Raw genomic sequence first — 8,869 nt, 5'->3', positions numbered from 1 at the left:
AGGAAAACTATATCCACTGCCACCCCTGCATCCAATGATTTAGTGACCTGGTCATAAAAGGCCACCAGGTTGGTCTGACAGGACCTGCCGCTGATGAACCCGTGCTGGTTGCCCCTGAGCATGCCGTTCCCTGCTGGCCCCTCCTGGATGTGTGCCAGAATAATTTTCTCAAACAGCTTGCCCAGGATCGAGGTAAGACTGACTGAGTTACATCATCACCATTTGTAACTACAGTTTTAAAAGACCTGGTGTATTGACCATGCCAATATTAAGCATGGAATTGGTTTCTCCGGAGGAGTTTCAGTGCGTCCGGTCTAGCGAGACTGTGGCAGCTCTGCAGGGACTGCCAAAAGCATTGCTGGTTAGCGCTGGTTCTGGTGGGGTTGTGTGATGTGGATGCCGTGTCCGCTGGCCGTAGGACTAAATCACTAAGCTCATTCATACAGGCCACTGAGCTGACCTCGGTGTAAGAGCTTCTAGTCAGCACTGACCTGGACTGAAGCTGAACCAGTCAGCTAGAGATTAAAGGCTCTGCATGCCATTTACCATTCCCCTGAGGCATCCAATCCTCCTGCAAATGGCAGCTTCCTGATTTCCACAGATCATTATGAAGCTAACTCCATTTTACTCAAGTCATGCCCTTTTGTTCGGATGAACAGGGAATAACAACCCACTTCAGTGCCCCGCTTTGGCTTTATGCGTAGAGGTAGTGACCCAGGTAAATAATCAATAGACTAGGTTATTTTTAATGCTACCTCTTGAATGCACTCAGCCATAAAGGATGTAGGTTTCTTTCTAAATCAAACTGCCAGGAGTTCTGAATCTGCTGCCTTTTCTCCTGACCCTGCAGAAGTCTCCCGCACCTGCCACAGGGCTGTATTAAGCAAGTGGGATGCTGCCAAAATGAACACTGTGGCCTGAACCAGAGCAGAGAAAGGCCAGAGCTCAGGGTAAAGCTATAACTTGTCACTGGCCTGAACTTTATGGTAGCTATTCAAAGGAAAGGGAGGGTTTTTTTATCTGCTCCCTGACTCCAAATCTTTGTCACATTAAGTTGATGATGACCCCCTGTTGGGTATAGTCAGTAGGAAGCCAGGGTCCAATGGCAATTTGCTGAACATCTGGCCTAAGTCTGCAGCTGGTATAAATCACAGTTCTGCTGACGTCAATGGAGCTATGCTAAATTTGCACCAGCTGAGGATCTGGTCCCTAACCAGTAAATGGAGTACTCTTTGCTCAGCTAATGCTCCATTTATCTTTAGCAGGGCATTGCTTACTAGTCCAGTCCTTGTCCCAGGTTGCATGCACATGGGCATGTTAAAAAAACCTGAGAATAAGACCAAGGCAATAGCAGTGTTAGAAAGGAACGGATGTCTTTTTTTTCTAGAGAGGAGGCTGACCTCACACTTCAACCAAGATGTATTTAAATATCACCAAATTACGGTACATTTGTCACTTGTCCATGAGACACTGAAAGTGGTATCAGTTGTGCTTTAACATGCTCTGTGTTGATCGCCCTCCCACACCACATTACATGTGATAGACTGCGCAGAACAGTGCACCTCTATGACTCTGGCTGGGGTCAGCAACCTGCTGTCATAGGCCAGCCTGAAGAACTCAGGCAAAAAAAGCCCACTATACATTGGTTTGCTTTGCCTAAGTTGGGGCCTCTCTGCAAGTCTTACTTATTTATCAGATCAGCTCGTCATACCAGAAAGCCTGTGCAGAGATGCTTGGTCTGGCCTGCGTTGGCTGAAAAGTAATCCTATCCTATTCACTTTGCTCCAGTGTATTGCACAATGTACAACACTTACAGGCTGGAAGACTCTGGCAGACTTTCTGAGATGTGCTGGGTAGCATTTCCCCAATTGCCATTGTCAACAGATTGCACAACATCAGAGAAAATAATGCCTGGCTGTAATATTATTTTAGTGTTAACCATGAACTACAAGCTTCATTGAAGGGATTCTTGAACGTCCAGCTTTTCCAGTTAGATATGCCTGGTGTGTTCAGTAAGATGAAGTGTATTGGAAAAATGAATGAGGAACGCATGATACTGAGCAATAGTCTGCTCTGTGGGTTTCAGATATTGTGAAATGGTCTCGATAAACCATTTCACACGTCTGAGACATTGTACGGTACGACTCCATGTGAACAATAGCAACAGCTTGTAGTCTCAGGTCTGGTTTTTCTCTGCTATAAATCAGGAGTCACTCTGATTCAGACGGTGGTGCTGTCCTACCATAAACAAACCAGTATGATAACCTGTATTTACTTTATTCTGCGCTAACTTTTCAAACATGTTATTTGGCTCAATAAATGTTTGGTGGTCTCAGTGTAGCATCTAGTGGAGAGAGGGTAGATCACAGAGTGCCTTCACACTGAGGATGCCTTTCACTTTTACACATTGGAGGGGCAAAAATGTGACGAGCTGCAGTGGGCAGAACATCCGCTTCCCTAAGTCATTCAGCAACAGCTCAAAGGGTTACTGAGCAGTGACTGCCGTTAGCCAAGTACAATGAGGTGCTTGTAATCCTGAAAGAGTAGGATGATAAATCTGGCCAAAGTCCAGCTCAAGAACGGCTCCACGCCTGATGTACACAAATGCTCTGTGGGCAAATTGTCCCTTGAAAGCTTCCCTCCACCTCGTTTTTATTCTGATCTTTCTCCTGCAGCTTTTATAAGTGTTTCCAGCTTGGCTGGCACTCAGGTTTGCTTTTCATCCTCTTCTTTTCTTTCTTTCTTTTTTTCTTTTTTTTGCTGAATGCTGTTTCCAGCCTAAGAGCTGAACCAGGGCTATTGACCTGCAAAGGGGCAAATTCTGTCCTGACTTATGCCCTGTACCATCCCATTGATGCCAGTGTTAATTCACTGATGGATGCACTGGAAATGGCTGAACAGGATTTGACTCAGGCTGTTTCTCTGAGGACTGATCTTGAGTTCCTTGCCTACCCAAGTCTCCCAGAGGAGTTAGTGGGTGTGCAAGGAATTCATGAGTAGGTTTCTACCACGTCCTTTGTGGCTTTCACCCAGGATTAGGACACTTTTCTTGAGTCATAAAAAGCCCCAGAAGACCCTAAAAATGCAGTTGTCAGTGCAATTACTCAAAAGGTACAAACTGCTCATAGATCCTTGGCTTCTGAGGAATGCCAAGCTTAAAGATTTTAACATACTTCTTTTTTTTCCCCTGAAGATCGTAAATATTTATGGAGTATAAACAATTCAGGATAAAGTCTGTGGCAAAAAAAACGCAGGAGGAAATCAATTTTTAATAACCAAGAGACTGATGAAGTAATTTACAGTATGTAATCATTCGTTAGGAAAAATATTTCCCTCGGCCTTGACTGGGTGCTTTTTAATGTGCTGGTTTTCCAATTGTCCACTAAAAGCACAGTCCCAGTATATCCGTAAGACTAGATTGTGCCTCCAGGCACAGTGCCCGGGGGGACCTCCAGAAGATGCGGCACTCCAGAAGTCGTTCCCAAAGGTGGTGTTACTCAGCAACGATTCTCGGAGGCACAATTTGCTCCCTGCTTCCTCCTCATTCAAGGAAGTGTTGTTGCCACTGGTCTGGTATTACTAGTGACTGTTTTGACTAAGTGGCATTGACTGACACATTGGCCTTCAGTCCATATTCCTCTCTATCCCCCTCCTTGCCCAGCTGTGCTGCAAAGGAGTTAGCCCATTGTATGCAGCAACTGCTTATTCCTCAACATCATGCTGGGATTGAACGACCTAAAGACTGAGTGGCTGACTGTCCTGGAGGGGCAGCCCCTTTCTCCATGCTTGCGCCAAGACAGGTGAGGGAATCCTCATTGCCGTTTTCAGTGTTGCACCTCTGCTGTGCAGAAAGCATGACTCCAGACTCGAGGGATGTATGTCCCCTGTTGCTGGCTTTCCAGTTTTTCCGTACCTTCCCATCTATGGAGGAAGCAATTATTGTGAACTCGTTTTAGAGTTCGACCTCTTTCACTGAGATCAAGTAGACTGACCTCTTCCTTAGCATCTTTGTCTTTCTGATTTCCTCCTGCCCTCTGAGGTCAAACCCATTGCTGTTTCTGTAGTGAGGTCCTGCACAAATCCTTAATCCTCCTGGAGAAGTCAGCTGGTGCCTTCCCCCACCAGGAAAGTTTTAGAATCTATTTCTATTACTTTTTTGTTGTTGTAATCTTTGCTTATATCAGTCTTTTTCACCCAGATACAGCTGCAGAAAGCTGAATTTGCTGTATATCATGACAACTTAATTATCACCGAGCTGGTTAGTTTTTGTAACCATACAGTCATTTGGGATTTCTAGGAAAGAACAGGTTTAAAGTAGAAATGAACTTGGGAACCATTTCAGTGAGCCAAGGAACAAGCATTCTATGAACTGAAAATTTAGAACAATTTGTACAGTTCCTGGAAGAACTTAAGTGGTCAAAATCCCTCATGACCATTTTAACGACCTTGCGGGGAAGCCAAAATGTAGGCTGGTAGGCGTCTCAGGATGTAGTTTCCACATATGTTTTACTTAACTAAGTTGCTGCTGTGCAGCCTTTTGTCTTTTTCTTAGTAAAGGTCATATTTCAGCTGATTCTGTATTATAGACTCAAAATAACTGTTCATACAGGGTAAACCAAACTACCACAGTTACTATAAACAGTGCCGTCCCCTCTCCACCCCGATCTTGATGCTGTGATCCTATAAAAGCCCGTTTACTTTTGACTGGTGGGGAAAAACTTTCAGTTGGTGCTAGCTATTGGCAAACAATGCAGACCTAAACCTCAGCTGTGAAACTATAGAGCTGCTGAGAGGTGACATCTGGTCTTTATGTTTCAACTCAATGAGTGTTGGCTTCTGTGCAAACGGTCAAAAAAATGCCTCCACGGGCCAAAAAAGACACGTACTACAATTACATTTAAATCCCAAACAACAAGGTGGGAAGAGATGCTGGAGCCACCATTTTCCTTCCCCCTTTTTCATATTTTATACTTGAGGGTTTTTTTAACGGGATTTCCAAGTTTTTACTTGAAAGCAAGGTGTAATAGGAAAGCTGTGCATGTGAAAGATGGCCACCTCTCCCAGTGGTCTCATTTCTGATTGACAAGCAATAAAAAACAATAAAAAATGAAGTTTCCAGGAAAGAGTACAGGGTGTGTGCCTCCTTGCTGAAATGCTGCTGCCTCTGTACATAGGCAGGGTTATTAAAAATGTAAAGGAACAGGAAAGAGAACAAAGGGAGCAAAGAGTAAAGCTGCCAGTGTACATACCACATAACACTTTTTTAGTTATTGATATACAATGATTAGCTTAAAATGAGAAGATTAAACAGCTTCCCCATAATTTTCGAAGTGTTTCTTGAAATGTAGCCATGCACATTGTTTTATATAATGTAAGAGGTTTTTGGCTATCTACCTTAAAAATGCCAAAGAATACGGAATCTAGTACTGGACTGTTGCCTTTAATATGCCTCTTTTTTTTGGAGAACATAAGCAGTGCCAGCAGCATATCAAAATCAGAATTAAACTAACTTTGTGAAAATGGGGTTTCTAGGTGCTATATATTTTTATAAGAAGTGTTTATGTTTTCCTTTAACAAACATAGTGGCAAATAAATGGCAAAGCCAGAAGCTGTCAATGGTGATTTGTAGCTTGACTGCTTAATAATACAAGAAGACATGGCAAAAACTGAATGATGATATACAATATGGTGTAGCTCAAACTAAAGTTATGGATCCAGAGTATGGAAATTACTGGGTGAGGTTCTGTGGACTGTGGTTTGCAAGTCAGACTGGATGATTACAATGGTCCTTTTTTGGACTGAAATCTATGTAAAGCAGTTTGGCTAAATTAAGACTGTTGTGGATTTTTATCCCAAACTCAACTGAAGTTTTTTTAAGGTTCAAAAAACATTATTTAACTGTTTATCTGTGTTCCTCTTTTTTTTTGTCTTCCACAGGCTTCAGTTGTGATCAGAAACAAAAAGGCTGATGCAGGCAGAGGTTATTCTCATTGTATTTCTGTCCAGACAGTAGAGGAAAGTACCAAATATTTCACAAGAGACTATGTCCTTATGAGATTTCCAGCTATGCTTTGCACACGAAGAAGGCTCAGACGCTGAAGATGAGTATCTAAAAATGGAACCTGCTGATATAGAAAGTGCATTCCAAAGGCAAAGGCGCTTGCTGGGGTGACATGGGGTAAACTCGAGACAGAATTTGGCCCAGAGCATATAGCTTCTTCTGTTCTCATCAACTTATTTTCTCCATCAGCGAGGGTTGTCTTCTAAACAGAACACTTAGAGAAACAAACTGCGAAGCTCTCTACTGGCAACCTTCACAGTACATAATAATGACAATGATGATTATATAATAATAATAATAATAATAGGGCTGTCAAACGATTAAAAAAATTGATCGCGATTAGTTGCATGATTAAAAAAATTAGTCGCAATTAATCGGGATTTTAAACACACAGCTAAAAACTCAAAACTATGCGCAGAAAAACTCAAAACTATGCAAAATTATGCAGGTACTTTGTATGGTTGCAGGGTGAGTGTGTGTGTGTGTGTGTGTGTGTGTGTGGAGGGGGAAATTGTGAAGGTGTGGGGGGCTGTGGATGTATGGGGGGGGGTTTGGAGCCAGGGGAGGGGAGACCCCCTGCATGCCCTGGCAGGTGGCCCCATGATGCCCAATCTGAGCGGGGTCTCCACGGAGCTGCCCTGGGCCCAGGGCATGCCCCCTGAGCACAATCTCAGCGGCCATGGACTCACCCTGCCCTTGCCCCAGCAGTGGCAGCTGCAGGCACCCCAAGCCCTAGCCCAAACTTCCCCACTTGCTCAGCAGGTCTCAGGCAGTCCTGGCCTGCCCCAGACCCAAGGATGCCAGGCAGCCCCACCGGAGCCCAGCGCCACCTTCCCCAAACCCCCAGTGCTGTCAGCCCAACTGCTTGGGGCCCTGGATGGGCCCGGCCCCAACCCAGTGTTGATGGAGCCCAAGTCGTGCCCACCCCACCCCAAGCCCAAGCCTGAGGCCCATATAGCTGTGGGACCTGAGGATGTCAGGTAGCCCCTCTGCAGCTCATTGCTGTCTTTCCCAAATCCCCAGCACTGCCAGCCTGGCTATTCGGGGCCCTGGGTGGATACACAGGTGCATCCTCCCTCCCCACTCTTCCTGCTACAGCCACCCAGAGCCCTCGCCCAGGATGCCCTACAGCACCCTTGCACTGCCACTGCTGCCCTGCTGCATGGCCTGGAGGCAGCAGGGATAGCAGCGGGGCAGGGCAGCTCAGGTGCAGGCTCCAAAACTACGTGTGTGATTAGTGCATTAAAAAAATTAACGTGTTAATTGGTTCTTGTGTTAATCGCACACATTAATGGCAATTAATTGACAGCCCTAATACTAATGACAATAAGTATTATTATTATTATGTTTTAGAGCCTAAGGAACAGAGCCCCATCAGATGATGCACAAGCATGCAATGAGAGGCATAGAATTTATGATCCAAACTGGATCAGATTTTGACTCCTTTGGTCACTGTGTTCAGCACATTACTGCCCACACAGTATCATTCAATTCAAATTTGCAGATTAAGGTGCTACTCAGTGCAAATAAAGATGGTAAACTAATTTCCCTTTAAACTGAATAAAGTTCTCCTGCTCCTTTTGATATTAAAACTAAATATTCCCACTAATAAGTTATAAGATCCTATCCAATTCCCATGTATTATCAATATACTTTAAAGTTGGTTAGATAGTATGTTACTTTTTCAATAAATGTAACAGGCTGACATCCTCTTATTCCAGCAAAATAATATTGTAGTAATACTTTATCCTTTTCAGCTGACAAGCCTCCATTCACAAAAGTACTTGAGCATATACTTCTCTTTCAGTGTTGAGGTCAATCAGCTCACTCCTATGCTTTAAGTACATGCATTAGTGCTTTGTTAGACTGGGGTTAAAGTCCTCTGCTCATTGCAGGATCTCAGCCTTGCTAGAGTTAACTGAATAATATAATCATAATTCCTGGTTTTCATTCTACCAAATATTCTCCAGTCTGTTTCAGAGGAATTTCTGGTTGGGGTCTAGATGGACAACAGTAAATGAAGAACAGATAAAAACAAAGAAATAGCTCCTTATTCTCTTAGAGTAAAAGCAGACCTCACCAAACAAAGCGGATCAAGCTGTGGCAGGACACTTCCCTCTACAGCTGATCTACTTTACAGGGCAAAACACATCTCCCATTGTCCCACATTAGGCCTCTGCCTGATGGTGGACAGTGGGCCACCTGTTCCTCTTGGCTAGGGATTCCCTGCATCCCCCACTGTCCCATGCCTCCTTGTGTGCCTCACACAGAAACAAGTATTAGCATGGGTCCCAGTACAGGGTAATACAGAGGTGCAGGGCAGTATGGGCCCTGGGGCAACCTCAGTGCCCCATGCCTCTGTGCCATGGCCCACATTGATGCCTGCCTCTGCATGAAGTAGGGGTTGGTGTGAGTCCCGGCAAGGAGGTGCACGGTGGTGGGGAACTCGTAGACTTTCCAGCACCATGTACCTCAATGCTGGGACCTGTGTTGGGTCCCAGCATTGACCCATGATTCACACAGAACCTGTGTAGGTCCCAGTATGGAAGCACAGGACACTGGGAATTCCCCAGGTCCCACACCACCCTGTGCCTCCTTGTCAGACCTGTGCCAACCCATGCCTCACTGTGAAGCACAGGTCAGCGTGGGAGGTGGCGTGGGTCCCAGTGTGGGCCATGTGGAGGCATGGGCACCAGGGATTTCTGTACCTCCATGAAGGGACCCACATGGCTTTCCCCCCTTATGGGGATGTGTCCTTGTATCCTGGAGCTGGTTTTCATAAGTGGGGAACCCTGACTTTCTCCATTT

At 44.9% G+C, this 8,869-nt stretch overlaps 1 long non-coding RNA gene across 3 annotated transcripts in view; it reads left to right on the top strand.

The window, feature by feature from the left end:
• The window catches only part of LOC109301446, a 9,721-nt gene extending 3,290 nt beyond the window's left edge, over window positions 1-6,431 (top strand). The window contains exons 1-2 of one of the 3 annotated variants that reach the window (XR_002098535.1): window positions 290-3,800; window positions 5,938-6,431. This is a non-coding gene — a long non-coding RNA (uncharacterized LOC109301446). The other 2 variants (XR_002098534.1, XR_002098536.1) reach the window with 2 other exon arrangements.
• The last annotated feature ends 2,438 nt before the right edge of the window (window positions 6,432-8,869 follow it).

This window comes from Gavialis gangeticus, unplaced genomic scaffold, assembly GCF_001723915.1.
Source record: "Gavialis gangeticus isolate Ggan-Ray unplaced genomic scaffold, GavGan_comp1, whole genome shotgun sequence".
In the NCBI taxonomy this organism is placed as follows: domain Eukaryota; kingdom Metazoa; phylum Chordata; order Crocodylia; family Gavialidae; genus Gavialis; species Gavialis gangeticus.
Note: the sequence above shows the minus strand (reverse complement) of the source record. Positions and strands in the feature narration are given on the sequence as shown.